This window comes from Gorilla gorilla, chromosome 14 (genome assembly GCF_029281585.2).
Source record: "Gorilla gorilla gorilla isolate KB3781 chromosome 14, NHGRI_mGorGor1-v2.1_pri, whole genome shotgun sequence".
Classification (NCBI taxonomy): domain Eukaryota; kingdom Metazoa; phylum Chordata; class Mammalia; order Primates; family Hominidae; genus Gorilla; species Gorilla gorilla.
This window is the reverse complement of record NC_073238.2, coordinates 66,006,441-66,022,349: the sequence shown is the minus strand read 5'-3', so window position 1 is coordinate 66,022,349 and position 15,909 is coordinate 66,006,441. Positions and strand designations below refer to the sequence as shown.

General features: G+C 39.1%; 1 protein-coding gene and 1 long non-coding RNA gene across 6 annotated transcripts in view; both read right to left on the bottom strand.

Moving 5' to 3' along the window:
* The window catches only part of WDFY2 (WD repeat and FYVE domain containing 2), a 314,549-nt gene that overhangs the window by 256,387 nt on the left and 42,253 nt on the right, over window positions 1-15,909 (bottom strand). The gene's annotated exons all lie outside the window — the stretch shown is intronic.
* Window positions 1-15,909, bottom strand: part of LOC134757031 (uncharacterized) — a 63,804-nt gene that overhangs the window by 32,214 nt on the left and 15,681 nt on the right. For both annotated transcript variants that reach the window (XR_010130646.1, XR_010130647.1), the window contains exon 2: window positions 4,179-4,274. This is a non-coding gene — a long non-coding RNA (uncharacterized lncRNA). The remainder of the gene's footprint in view (window positions 1-4,178; window positions 4,275-15,909) is intronic.

The following is a 15,909-nucleotide window of genomic DNA, read 5'->3' as shown; positions in this document are numbered from 1 at the left end:
CTAGGCAATACCATTCAGGACATAGGCATGGGCAAGGACTTCATGTCTAAAACACCAAAAGCAATGGCAACAAAAGACAAACTTGACAAATGGGATCTAATTAAACTAAAGAGCTTCTGCACAGCAAAATAAACTACTAACAGAGTGAACAGGCAACCTACAGAATGGGAGAAAATTTTTGCAACCTACTCATCTGACAAAGGGCTAATATCCAGCATCTACAAAGAACTCAAACAAATTTACAAGAAAAAAACAAACAACCCCATCAAAAAGTGGGCATAGGATATGAACAGACACTTCTCAAAAGAAGACATTTATGCAGCCAAAAGACACATGAAAAAATGCTCATCATCACTGGCCATCGGAGAAATGCAAATGAAAACCACAATGAGATACCATCTCACACCAGTTAGAATGGCGATCATTAAAAAGTCAGGAAACAACAGGTGCTGGAGAGGATGTGGAGAAATAGGAACACTTTTACACTGTTGGTGGGGACTGTAAACTATTTCAACCATTGTGGAAGACAGTGTGGCGATTCCTCAGGGATCTAGAACTAGAAATACCATTTGACCCAGCCATCCCATTACTGGGTATATACCCAAAGGATTATAAATCATACTGCTATAAAGACACATGCAGCCGTATGTTTGTTCTGGCACTATTCACGACAGCAAAGACTTGGAACCAACCCAAATGTCCAACAATGATAGACTGGATTAAGAAAATGTGACACATATACACCATGGAATACTATGCAGCCACAAAAAGGATGAGTTCATGTCCTTTGCGGGGACATGGATGAAGCTGGAAACCATCATTCTCAGCAAACTATCACAAGGACAGAAAACCAAACACCACATGTTCTCACTCATAGGTGGGAATTGAACAATGAGAACACTTGGACACAGGGTGGGGAACATCACACACTGGGGCCTGTCGTGGGGTTGGGGGAAGGGGGAAGGATAGCATTAGGAGATATACCTAATGTAAATGACGATTTAATGGGTGCAGCACACCAACGTGGCACATGTATACATATGTAACAAACTTGCACGTTGTGTACATGTACCCTAGAACTTTAAATAAATAAATAAAAACTTACTCATGTAACCAAACACCACCTGTACCCCAATAACCTATGGAAAAATACAACATAAATAAAAATAAAATTAAAATAAATTTTAAAAAAACCATTTGCCTGTTGCTAAAAAATTTAAAGGATATTTTTTAATCCCCCCAAATTTACATTTATTTCCACAGCCCTCTATGGCACTTTGTTTTCTACAGAGTAAAATTGATTATGAAAATAGGCTGGCACTAGGCATCAGCTGTCATTTCTTTTGAAGTTTCCATTATTTTAGTCTTTTGGATTTGAGTAATAAATAATTTATAATCTAATTTAAAACATAAATTCTTTCAGCTTTTTGCTTTTCAAAATGCATGTATTTTTTAAACTACCTGCCTTAAATTTCACACTCTGGGATCATGAAGCATTCTTTTTTCTAAAGGAAGACATGGGTAGTGAAGGTATTAACCTATAATAGCCAAAAGAAAAATGTGTTTTAGACTTAAAATGGAGGCTGTATGAAGCAATAGACAAGGTGCTGGAGAGGAAGTTGGGAGACTGGGGTCTAATTTGCCTTTGTCTTCCATAGCTTTCTCTGAATGGCCTCCCAGCCCTCCTTTCTGGTCCCACCAATTCTCTTTCCCTGCTCCACAATTCCCCAATCCAACACTCAACTCTTCAGCATTTTCTGACCATGCTGTGCTTTTGCAAAATGTTCTGGCCTTGTACACACTGTTCCATCTAACTGTAATGCCATCTACCTCTCCACCTGGAAAATTCCTGATTATCTTTCACAACTCAATTAAACTGTGACTTCTACAGTTGACTCTTCCTTAACAACCAGCAACCTTTCCCTCATCTTCGCACTCCTCACCCGAAAAAACACTCGGACCTGGTCACAGAAGAAATCCGCTCATTTTCTTCTCTTAAGAGTCCTGGAGAAGTACATATTATTCCACTACCCAAATATTTTGTAAATGCCTACTGTTCTGGATGCTAGGAAAACAGTGGTGAACAAAACTGACAAGCCTCCATGGGGCTTTTGGCCTAATGGGGATAAACAGACAATGAACTAAATAAGTAAATTATTTATGTAGGATGTTAGAAGATGGTAAGTGTTTATGGAGAAAATAGAGCAGGGAAGGGGGAAAGAAGTGCTAGGGGAGGGGGTGTGTGTGGAGTAGAGGGGATGCTTACCACGTGAAATAGGGTAGTCAGGGAAGACCTCAGTGAGAAGGAAACATGGGAGTTAAGGCTTGAAGGAGGTGAGGGAGTGGCCAGTGCGGATGAAGACAGTTCCAGGCAAAGGGAACAGAAAATGCAAAGGCCTTTCAGTAGGAGCTTGCCAATATTTCAAGAACAGCTAGAAAGCCCACGTGGATGGAATAGAGTGAGCAGAAATAAGAGTAATGAAGACTAGATTGGCAAAAGGTAGAGTCGGAGGCCCAGATTTTATGGGTCTTGCAGACCACTGTGAGGACTTTGGCCTTTTTTTTTTTTCTTTGACAGAGTTTCGCTCTTGTCACCCAGGCTGGAGTGCAATGGCACGATCTCAGCTCGCTGCAACCTCAGCCTCTGGGTTCAAGTGATTCTCCTGCCTCAGCCTCCTGAGTAGCTGGGATTACAGGTGCCCGCCACCACACCCAGCTAATTTTTTTTTCTATTTTTAGTAGAGATGGGGTTTCACCATGTTGGCCAGGCTGGTCTCAAACTCCTGACCTCAGGTGACCTGACCGCCTCGGTCTCCCAAAGTGCTAGGATTACAGGCATGAGCCACCATGCCCAGGGACTTTGGCTTTTACTAGGACTGAGATAGGAAGCTGTTGGAGAATTTGATCAGAGAACTGACTTGATCTGGGTTACATTTTCAAAGGTTCCCAGAATCTTTGGTTGCTATAGAATATGGATGGTTAGGGGATAAGATGATAAATCAGGCAAGAGAAGATGAGGACCTGGGCCAGGATTGTAGCAGAGGAGTTAGTTGGATGTGGTCAGATTCTGGATCTATGTTGAAGGTAGGCCCAATAGGATTTCATGATGGATTAAATGCAGTGTATGAGAGAAAGGAAGAAATTAAAGATGAGTCAAAGGTTTTTTGGCCTGAACAACTGGAAAGATGAAGCTGCTAATGAAGTGAGATGAAGGTTGTAGAAGGGAGCAGATTTGGAGGGGAAGGCTAAGAATTTGGTTTTGTACATGTTGAGTTTGAGATGCTCTTTAGCCTTTAAAAGAGAGATAACAGGTTGTCAGTTGAATGTAAGAGCTCAGAGTTTTGGAGTGATATCTGCTGAAGATAAAAATTTGGGAGTCATCAAAATGGAATTGATTTTTAAAGCCATGACACTGAATGAAATAATGAAGGGAGTGGTTATGGGAAGAAAATATAAACGGTCCAAGGCCTGAGCCCTGGTACTCCAGTGCTAAGTGGCTAAGCATACAGCTGTTATAGCGTGTTCACAAGTTATTGTAATCATTTATGCTTGTCTCACACTTCCACTAAACTGTCATCTCCTTGATGGAAAGAACTGGATCTTATTTCTTGTAACAGCTTTATGTGAAGTATAATTTATGTACCATAACACTGACTTGTTTAAATACACAATTCAATGACTTTCTGTTTTTACTAATTTTATATCTTCAATGACAATTATATGGTTAACACTTAATAAATGTTTTTAAAATAAATGTTGAATTTTTAAGTAAATGAATGAATGTATGTGATTTTTAGGTCAGCCCTTTACATCTCTCGATATCACTTAATTGCATGCAAAACAAGGTGGCTGACTAGAGAATTTTTAATTCTCTTTCAACTTTGAAATTTAAAGGTTCCAAATGTTTGTTTCAGAGGTGTGATAGTTACTTTTATGTATCAACTTGGCCAGGCCATGGGATATCCTGACACTTTATCAAACAATACTCTGGATGTACCTGTGAGGAAGTTTCTGGTGAGAATAATATCTGAACTGGAAGACTGAATAAAGCAGATTGCCCTCCCTAACGTGGGTGGACTTCATCCAATAAATTCCAGACCTGAATAGAACAAAAACCCTGAGTAAGAGGGAACTCCTCTTGCTTGACTGCGTAAGCTGAGACATCAGTCTTTTCTTACCTTTAGACTCCAACTGGAAAATCAGCTCTTCTTGGTTTTGAAGCATGATGGCTTCCGGACAAGCACTAATACCATTGACTCTCCTGATTCTCAGGCCTAAGAAGTTCAAGATAAAATTTTGGCAAATCAAATTCAGCAAGATATAAAAAGGAGATAATATGTAGTGAACAAGTGAAGGCTTATTCCAGGAACACAAGGTTGGTTAACATTGTGTTAATGTTTTGAACATTAATCAATGTAACTCATCATTTATTAAGAGATAAAAATCTCTCAGTAGATTTGGATTAAAAGGTAACTTTCTCAACCTAGTAAAGGACATCTACAATACAGAAACAAAAACAAAAAACTTAAGGTTAAGATCATCTTTAATGTTGAAAGATTGAATGTTTTTTTTCCTAACCCTGGGAATACAGAAAACGTATCCACTATCACCATTTCTATTCAACATTGTGCTAGAGATCTGTCAAGACAATAAGGAGGGTGAGGGTGGAAAAAGAAGGGAAGAAACAGAAGAAACATAAATTTGAACGAAGAAGTAAAACTGGCTTTATTCACAGGTAAAATTATTGTATTAATAGAAAATCCCTAAGAACCAAGAAGAAATATAACAGAACTTATGAAATCTCAAGAAATAAGGCTATAGATCAGCGTGGTGGCATGTGCCGATAATCCCAGCTACTTAAGAGGCTGAGACAGGAGAATCACTTGCACCTAGAAGTTCGAGGTGAGCTTGGGCAACATAGCAAGTCCCTGTCTCAAATTAAAAAGAGAAGAGATATAAAGTTAATATACAAAAGTCCATTGTATTTCTATACAAGAAAATAAACAATATAACAAGCAATGAACAACTGGAAAATGAAATTAGAATTCTGTTTATGGTAACATTAAAAATGAAATACTTATGGAAAATTAAATATACATGAAACCTATAGACTGAAAAATATAGAAGACTGCTGAATTTTAAAAAGGTCTAAATAAATGCCGTGATATATCATATTTATGGTATATCAGACTTTTTGTAAAAACTGACAAATGGATTTTAAAAGAACCAAGAATAGTCAAAATAATTTTGCAAAAGAAACAGTTGGAGAAATTACTCTACCTGATTTCAAGAAGCTATAGTGATCAAGACAGTGTGATTTGTCCAAACAATGGGCATGTAGAGCAGCATAATAAAATAGAATACATAAGTAAACACGTACACCTATGATAACTGATACTCAACAATGGTACAAATATAATTCAATGGGAAAGTATAGTTTTTTCAAAAATGGTACCAAAGCAACTAGAAATCTACATGAAAAAAATGAACCTCAACCCTATCTAACACCATACATAAAAATTTACTCAAAGTGGATTAAAGACATAAATATGAAAGCTAAAATGATAAAACTTCTGGAAAAAATGGGAGAAAATCTTTGTGGCAGTGGAGTATGCAAAGAAAAAGATGTTTTTGATAAGATACAAGAAAAGCATGATTCATGCTATGACAGAAATACTGAACACATATAATAAAATAAAGTAAAATGAAATTTTAAAAGGACAATCCATACAAGAAAATAATGACAAATTTGATTTCATTAAAACTTTTTTTTCTTTTTTTTTTACAGAGTCTTGCTCTGTCGCCCAGGCTGGAGTGCAGTGGTGCAATCTTGTCTCCCTGCAAGCTCCACCTCCCAGCTTCACACCATTCATCTGCCTCAGCCTCCCAAGTAGCTGGGACTACAGGTGCCCGCCACCACGCCCAGCTAATTTTTTGTATTTTTAGTAGAGACGGGGTTTCACCGTGTTAGCCAGGATGGTCTCGATCTCCTGACCTCATGATCCGCCTGCCTCGGCCTCCCAAAGTGCTGGGATTACAGGTGTGAGCCACTGCACCTGGCCTAAATTTTGTTTTTAATTAGCTCTTCTAATGACTTCTTTTAAAATACGAAAATGCCAACCACGGACTGGAAAAATATATTTATAACACATACGTTTGACAAAGGACTTTAATGAGAATATAAAACAAACTTTTACCACTCACTATTAAGAAGAAAAACAACCCAATTAAATAGGCAAAAGATTTGAACCAACACCTCACAAAGGAAGGTACGAGGAATGGCTGGTAAGTGCATGAAAATCCATCAGGGAAATGCAACTTAATCATCAAGAAAATGTAAATCCAAATCACAATAAGATATAACTTCGTGTCCATTAGAAAAACTAAAATTTAAAAAACTGGCAACCCCATCTGTGGGTGAGGATGTAAAGCAACCACCAATTTCTTATAAAACAAAATGTGCGCCCACCCTATGGCCCATCAAACTTACTCATAAGTATTTCTTACCCAAGGGAAATAAAAATATATGTTCACAAAACACCATATATTAATACAAGAATGTTCATAGCAGCTTTATTTATAATAGCAAAACCTGGAAATAACCTGAATGTCCATCAGTAGGAGAACAGCTAAATAAATTGTGGTACGTCTTTACAAAAAACATTACTCAACAATAAAGAAGCATATTCTTCCAATATATGCAACCATGTGGATGAATCTCGAAAACATTATGCTGAGTGAAAGAAGCCAGATACAAAAAACACACACCATATGATTCTATTTGAAATTTTGGGAAAAACAAACTAATCAATAGTGACAGAAAGCAGATGCAGGGTGAAATCAGCTAGATCTAGCCAGTGTTGTCTTGCTAACTAGTCGTGCAAGCTTGAGCAGGTCACTAGACCTTCCTGCTCCTTCATTTCCTCAAATATAATAGATAATTAGACAAACCCAGGTCATATGTGCTAGCTGAGATTCAAGGTCTCTTCCAGTACTAAATTCTTGGTCTCTTCTGCATCCAGACCCATGGTGATATAAAAGGAAAAAATGTATTCATGGTGCTTACATTGAATTCCTAAAACTTAGTATAATTGTCATGAAGTGGTTTTGTCAAAGAAGCGAATCATTGTCTAGATAATTTTTCTTTTGCCAGAGAAAGTTAGGAATTAATAATAAAAGAGGCCAGAAAAGTGAAGAAAGGGTTCTAACTGCAGTGGCAGGAGGCCTGGGCTTTTGATAGAAAACGCTGAGTATGGTGGGGACGGGGGGGTGGGGGGGTTAGGCTAAGTAGCAGAAAGAAGTAACAGTTGCAAAAAAAAAAAAAAAGAAACACAACATGCAATGAAAATGAAGGCTCAAATCACCTTCCTGCTACACACTAGGAAACTGTAAAGTTAGAACCATTTATTTCCCTAGTAACACATTATTCAAAAGCCAAAATCACGGTCAAACAAATAGACCCCAAAAAATGCATTTGAATGGGAATTTCACTTGGGTCTTCTAGAAGGGACACCTTGCCTGTTTCATGACAATCCCATAAGGGACGTACTGTGCTTGTATTTATCCTCCATTTTACAGGTGGGGAAACCGAGATACATACCAGTGTATTACCCTTCTGAAAAAAAGACATTTTAAATTTGAAAGCACAACTGGCCTCATGGCTTTAGATAAGGGATTGTGGACCTATAATAACTAACTTGCTGGGTTGTGGTCTGTATTAAATGTGATGATGTATGTCAAGGCCCTGGCACATATTCAGTTCTCTACAATGGGCAGTTATTACTATTAGAAGGAATAATTAATTTTAGTTGGTAAAATTTGTAAGGTGTCTTGGAGGATGCAGGATTATAAAGATCCTTGTGGCAAGACCACTCAAGACAAAGGAAATCGCTTCAGCCAAGTTAATTGTGTGATGGTGGAGGGTGTATTCTGGGAATATGAAATAAGGAGATGGTACTGGATTTGAGGATTACAGAAGAGATGAGGCCAGAAAGCTTGGTTGGTGCTACAAATTGTGGATAGCTTGTTGACATGTAACAGCAGGAGTCCTAAAAGCTTGGATCTATGGTTGTAGGGGAGCGGAGTTGAAATTTAATGAAGGTCGGACATGGGAATACAGAAAAAATAGAACGTTAGGAAGACTGGGAGGCTCAACCAGGATTTGGCAACCAATATTGGGTAGGGGAGGGTGAGAGGGGTATTCTGGAGCTGAAATGTTTCTGAGACTTCAAGTATGACTCACATCTAGCACAGTTATGACTTGAGATCCAGTGCTTCCATGAAGAAAAGGACTAGGCTTGTATGGAAGGATAAGTTCAATTCAGGATGTGCTGAGTCTGAGATGGATACAGAACAACTGATCAGAAATACAGGCCTGGGGCTGGGAGATGAGTCAGCTGGAGGCAGAAGGGGAGTTGTCTCCTAAAATACCACAGTGAAACTACCCAAGTAGATGAGATCATTGAGAAAGTACATGTAGCATGAGGCAAATACTATCAATATTAGTAAGCATTACAGGGATGTGCATGTGCTGGGGGACCTTGTAGCGGGAAGGGCATCATACAAAATTAAAACATCTGCACCTAAGTCCTTCCTGGGCTTTCATATGTACACTCTCATTAATCAATCTTTAACACATAACATTGTGAGGTAGAAAAAAGAGAGAAGAAGGGCAAGCCTTTGTGAAGGTTCATATTTTTGAGGTTAGGAAGAAGAGGAACTAGAAAAAGAAAGAAAGATCAAGTTTTTATAAAGTTGTAGTAAACCTCCAACAGCCAACTTATCATTGTCAGACAGAGATCCTGCCTCCAATATTCTTGAACCTTAAATGAAGATCAGGACTCATACCTAAGATGTGTGTAACAAGCTAAGGGGACATTTGAAAAGTGCCAAGTACATGGCATAGATGACAAACACTAATCATGGATTGGGCTGGATTTGGTCCAGGAAGACTCATAGGGAAAACATGTGGGCTGAGTCTTGAAGGACAGCAGGGCTTGGAGGAGTGGAGAGAGCAGAACAATGCAGACCAGGGGGACCCACAGCCCTAAAGGCCAAGAATTTCCTTCCTTCCTTCCTTCCTTCCTTCCTACCTTCCTTCCTTCCTTCCTTTCCTTCCTTCCTTCCTTTCCTTCCTTCCTTTCCTTCTTTCTCAGAGCCTCACTCTGTCACCCAGGCTGGAGGGCAGTGGTGCAATCTCGACTCACTGCAACCTCCGCCTCCCGGGTTCAAGCGATTCTCATACCTCAGCCTCCTGAGTAGCTGGGATTACAGGCATGCACCACCATGCCTGGCTAATTTTTGTTTTTTTAGTAGAGACGGGGTTTCACCATTTGGCTGGGCTGGTCTCGAACTCCTGACCTCATGTGATCCGCCCACCTTGGCCTCCTAGGCTTGAGCCACCGTGTCCTGCCAAAGCCAAGAATTTTCTCTGACCTCATATTTACAACCAATGTGTACCAGAAAGTCTCCTACAAACTCACAATACTTACATACTTATGTGGTCATCAGATATGGCACAACAGTGGCTTTGATTTTCCTTTTATACAGGAGCACATTTCAGCTTTTCTTCCAGTTTCCTATTTATTTTAGTTCCAATGTTTAGTTAATACCTTTGATTTTTAAATGTTAACTCTTCTAAGGTCAGATTCTATGGCATTCTGAATTATTGACATTATGCCTGAAGATTTTAAAAGAACAACTAATTCTCAATTACTTCCACTTTACCGGTCTGAATGTTGCTCCCCTCCACCTGCAACTTAGGAGGGACCTTGGAGCAAGGTTGTGTCCCAGATTGTTGAGGACGTTTGCTGCTCCTTGGCTTCCCAGCTCCTGTTCCTCTTTCTAAGAGCACTGTGAGTTGCTTGTTGGGAACTAATGGCTCCTCATTGTGGCAGTCCCAGTGGGACTGCTAGTTAAGGAAACTTGCTTCTTGCCAAGAGAGTTGGCCAATCAAATTTTATTCTAGACTAGTGTATCTTGAGCAGGGTAAGTCAAGGACTGTGTAAAAAAAAAAAAAAAAAAAAAAGGACCAGGATTTCAACAATGATGCTCTGAAGAGATCATCAACCACTTTCTACCCCAGGGCTGCTCTTTCTGAGTCTCACTCTTCAGGTTCTTTTTTCATTCTGGGAGCTGTCCCACATCTTTCTCTTCTCTCTTAACTTAGCCAGGGTCAGTTTCCATTGTTTACAAAAACCAAAACAAAGCAAAACTCATTCACTGACCTGACCGGAAAACGTGATATTTTCAATTGTCTGCCAAAGTTCCCCCCATTGATGTGGGAAATCAAGAGTGATAAGGATGGTTAAGAGAGAATAATTGAGATATTGTGACAAATGATACTTTGTTGGTTTCTCTTTCAGTTACTTGAATCACTGTCCACACACTTGCTTGAAGAAGACACTGGAGAGCCATTCTGTCACCCAGGCGGGAGTGCATTCATGATAGGTAGCCTTACTATGCGGTTCTAGTCTGTACCCTGCTATCTTTTCCAGGGGATGGTTTGGGTAGAGCATGTAGAGTGGCTCCTGTGTTCTCTGGCTTCCTGGTTGAGTTTCGTCCTCCCTCTGCCTTGAGAGAGTAGGGTCTGGGTGTGAGTTCTCTTAGCTACCACCTTAAGAGGTTGCTTCAGTCTGTCTATGCCTAGTGGTGTGCTAGTAAATGTTTAACTGGCTTTCTGCAAAAAAAAAAAAAAAAAAAAAAACTTCTGGTTTATAGTATTTGCTGATTACCATGGTGCCATATTCCCATCATGACCGATTTTAGGCTACCAGTGTGACATCATTGAATACAAGTTGGGAAAAGATGCAGTCAGCTCTCATGTGTCCCATGAGGTGACTCCAGCACATACCTGTGTGTGTGTCTCCCAGCATGACTCCTCTCAAGGTGGCCCTGCACTCCACAATTCTTTCTCCTTTGAGCTCTAGGAACTTGCATGATCCCTTTGTGGTCTGCCTAATCCCTGCACATATCTTTGTAAATTGTCCCTTTGTAAGAAAACAAACTGTTCATACACATCCACTCATGTGTGCATGAGAAATTTCACAAATTACCCTAATTTGAAAGTGCCATCACATGGTGGTGGTAACTAGCCTCCAAGGTGGCCCCTAGTGATATCTTTCCTCGTACTCATGAACTTGTGTAGTCCTCTCCCATAATGTATCAGACTTGGTCAATGTGACCAGTAGAATATGGCAGAAGTGATGATGCATTACTTCTGAGATTAGATCCTAAAAATCACTGCAGCTTCCTTCTTGTTCTCATTCTCTCTCTCTCTCTCTCTCTCTCTCTCTCTCTCTCTCTATCTCTCTCTCTATCTCTATCTCTATCTCTATCTCCTCACCCCCTCTCTCTCCCCATTCCCCACCACCACCTCCCTGTCTCAGAGTCTCTCTGGAATTCTCACTTTGGGGAAGCCAGCTTCTGTGTCAAGCAGTCCCATGGAGAGACCCACATGGTAAGGAACTAAGGTCTGCAACAACCATGTGAGCGAGACTGAAAGCAGCTCCTCCAGCCCTAGTCCGAACTTAGATGACTACAACACCTGCCAACAGGCTGACTGCAACCTCTTGAAAGACTGAGCCAGAACTAGGTAAGCTGCTCCCAGATTCTTGACCTTTGAAGACACTGTGTGAGATAATAGATGTTGTTCGAAGTTGCTACATTTGGAGTAATTTGTTACACAGCAATAGAAAACTAATACAGGCACCCTGACTGATCACTCTGTCTTACCCTTCATATCTAGACACTCATCTCCTAAGCAAGACTCATCTGTTCACTTCTCCTCTTCTCTGCTGCTGGCATCCTTGTCCAAGTCTGAACTGCTGCAACTGGTAACTGACTTCCTCACTGACTGCACTCTAGCTACAGTGATCAGTGGAAATCTGTTGCTGATATTCTTCTTATTAAAACCCTTTCCTGGCAACATATTGCTTTTAAAATTAAGATGAGAATCTTTATATGGCTCATGTACCTATGGGTGACCATAGCTTTCTTGCCTCCTCAGTTTGTCTTGGGCCGCCCTATGTACTCATGCTCACCTGCCATCTATGCTTCCACTTTACTGGTCTACTTTCTATCCTTCTATCTGCCAAGGTTCTTCCTTGCCAAGCACTGTAGGCACACAGCTTAAAACACCCTTTCCCTGCAAGCTTTTCCTACCTCCTATCGGCTCAAATAATCTTTCAAGTCTCAGCTTAAATGTCACCTTCTGAGGAAGCCTTCCCTGGCCTCCACCAAGACAGGGTTAAGTCCACCACATTTTACTTTCAAAGCAATCTTATTCAATATTCATCCGAATTTATTGGACCTCTAACAGTCACTGTCTAGAGGTTTGGAATAGATCACATAATATTCCTTTGCCTGTGATGTGTATGACAATTTTAATCCAAATAATGATTTGTTTTACTAACTGATTAATGCCTCTCTCCATTGTTAGATTGTAAACTCCATGTGGACAGTGACCATTGTCTGTTTGTTTCTCAATGTCTGGCTCAGAGTAGGTGTTCAATTAATACTTGTTGAAGAAATGAAACAGTGAGCTTTCAAGTTAGACAGATCTGAATTTGAATACTTGATCTACTACTTACAAATAGTGTGACTTGGGCACAGTTTTCTCATCGATAAAATGTGAATAATGACAGTATCTGCCTCTTAGTGATGGAGTGAAGATTGAATCCCATCATCCATGCAATGTGCTTAGAACAGTGCTGGATACTTAATAAGTGCTTATGCAAATGAACCGTTTATGATTGAAAACGAATTATATACTGCATTCATGTCACAGAGCTCATTTTGAGACTTTGTCCATATATTGTAATCTGCATTTTCCCAAGTCATTATTTTTCCCCAGAATTTATCATTTTGGTGTTGTTGCTCAGCTAAACTTACTCACTTCCATTCTTTCAGAAATTCTTTGACAATTTGAACAGATGCAACATTTTTTTGTTTGCTATAAATTTCCCCACTTAGAGGAAAGATTTGTAACATACATGTACATTTGGGAAAAATGGAAAATGATACACACCCTTCAGAAAGATTTGGTGTCAAGGAATTAACAGCAATAAACAGTAGGAGCTGTATCTAAAGAACATGGCAGATATAAATCAAACTGAAGGAAAAATAGGAAGTCGCATGACTACAGTGTTTGATTATCCTGATCAGGATTATTTATAGCAAATCTTGGCTTGCATTTTTTTTTGAAGGTACTAATTGCGTAGAAGAAATAACTTAAAACATACCCGTCAAACTGTCAGTGGCAGGACGCTTTATGTTTTAGTTTGTTTGGTGAGAATCCTTTATAAGAATGTATCACATGTGTATACACACACACACACACACACACACGCACACAAATATGATTTAATGAATAATAAATGTATTCTACCTCAGAAAGAAAAAGAGAAAGTTGAGGGAGGTTAAGCTGGGCTTCAGCTTGGTTTCTCACATAAATTTTATCAGCTATAAAAGCTATTTTTAATGTGAAGAAGAAAGTGAGGAGGAGCAAGGAGAGGGAAAATTGGAAAAAGGCAGGCTGGGTACCCAGACATATTTTTACTATGTGGCTTCGTTGTTACTTAAAATCTTATAAATTTCTAAAATGTTGAATGTTGTTCATCAAATATGTACAGATTGCCTTCTCTGTGTAAGTCACTGCTATACATGGCCTCCTGTCTAATGGGACAGATCAGACAAGCAGCAGATACTGTAACACCCTTTAGAAGGGGTTAGGTGCTGTAGGAGGAATGCATATCAATCAAAGGCTAGAAAGGATGCAGAAAGCAGAAATCACATCAAGGGGAGGCATGTAACATTCTGGGAAGAGGTCACAGAAGGTGAGGCTGAGAAAAGTCTGTTGTAGTAGAGCAGAAAGTCAATACCATGCCAGAGGTGGAGAGGACAGTGTACCATGAAGTGAGAAACTCAAGGAAGCTAATAGAGATTAATGGATCTTTTCTCCTAGAAATATGTTGTGTAAAAAATAGGGAGAGAGAATAGTAGATTGAGTGGTTGTCAGGGCTGAAAAAAATTTTTTCATTTTGTTTTTAAAATACAGGAGAACCAAGTAGGATTTTGGGCAATGAAAAAGAGTAAATATGTAATAAAGAATAGGCAAATTATGGAAAAATGTTCCATACAAGGCATGAAAGACTGTGATGGACATAAGTGAATTTGTTAGGAGTTGGAAAAATATGGAACATTTCTTAAAAATAGAGGGTCATCATAAGTATCATCTTAAATGGTGAAAATAGGCAATTGTAGAGATGGAAAAGACAAATACAAAAAGATAGTCTTAATCTTCTAAACAAACATAAAAAACTGAGAGGTGAGATCATCTTTTGGGAATGTGGGAATGGGGATGAGGTTTAAGAATATATAAAGTTTTGGTTCAGCTGTTACGGGGAATTTGAGGAGCAGAAAAAAATATGAATTTACAAGTATTGGCAAGCAATAGTGGGTAATTCAGATACGGAATGATCCAATTAATACTTTTTTTGTGACTTCCTGCAGCAACAGTTGATAGACTAGGAGTATATGTGATAGAATGACAGTAAGGGGAATTCTGTTTCAAGACCTCTGTGAGTCCATGGAGTAGACACCATGAGCAAAGCTTACCTTTCCATGTTGAAATTATTTATGGACAAGACGTTATCACTGAAATTAAATGGTGGCAGACATGTCCAAGGAATATTGCAGGGGATTCGATCCCTTCATGAATCTTGTAATGGATGAATGTGTGGAGATGGCAGCTGGTGGGCAACAGAGCAGTACTGGAAAGGTGGTGATATAAGGAAATGGTGTCATCTTGTTAGAAATCTTGGAACAAGGATATATAATGGCTGTGTTCAGGAGAGACATTTATGTCCCCTCTCCAAAGGGCCTGTTTTGCTATGATGTAAATATTGGGTCATGTGTATTTTCATATTAAACTTTTTGTAAATAAACTTTTGTAACAGCCAAAAAACAAAACAAAAGAATGACAGTAAGGCATCCTAACTTGGGGACTGAAAAGGGAAGTATGAATGTAAAATTCAGGGAGATTCTAGCAATCTTCAGAAATGCGTCAGATTGCCTTAGGAAGAATTTAATCTGCTGTCACTGGAGGGATTTAAGCAAGGCTGGGTGACCACTTCAGGCTGTTGCTTAGGGTTCTTGAGTACTGAATAAGTGGTTGGACAACAGGACTTTCTACCCCTTTTATTCTTACATTTTGTGATTCCAGAGTAACATGAAGAGCCTCAATGAATTGGCTGAGCCTGTGGAAGAGGAAAGCAAGCAAGTTCTCAAGCCAAGGCTCCCCTCCAAACCTACTGAATCAAATAACGCTGGGAGCAAGACTTTGGCATGCATGTTAAAACTTCCACATTTGATTTTGCTGCATAGCCAGGATTGAGAACCACAGATATGTAAAATGTTAAGTGTTATTCCAGGCCCTTTACAATGTCTGTCTGGTTTAATTACATGTGTTTAAATATGAGGTCAAATGTAAATAATTTTTGGAAGATCTGCCACTTTGGATTTTTCATTCCACTGTTTTTTCTCTGAGTATGGATAATTGAGAACTACTCACTCAGAGAAGTGAAGAGCATGCGAAATAACATAATCTGTAAGGAAGTCATTCATTCACAATTAATCAATAGATACATACACTCAGGTAATCAATATATTGAAATTTATTGCTTAACCAAACTGTTTAAACCATCTTAGAATATCTGTAGGCCACAGAACAGAGCTTGAAATCAGATTCTATTAAGACAGAATTAAAAGTGTCAATGAAAAAAAAAGCAATGCATCAAAGATTCACCATTGCTTACCATAGCAATTCTATTTCATTTTACAGTGAAAGTAAAATTAAGGCACTGAAAATGAGATTGAAACATTAAGGAAAGACTATGAGTTTTTCTTTTT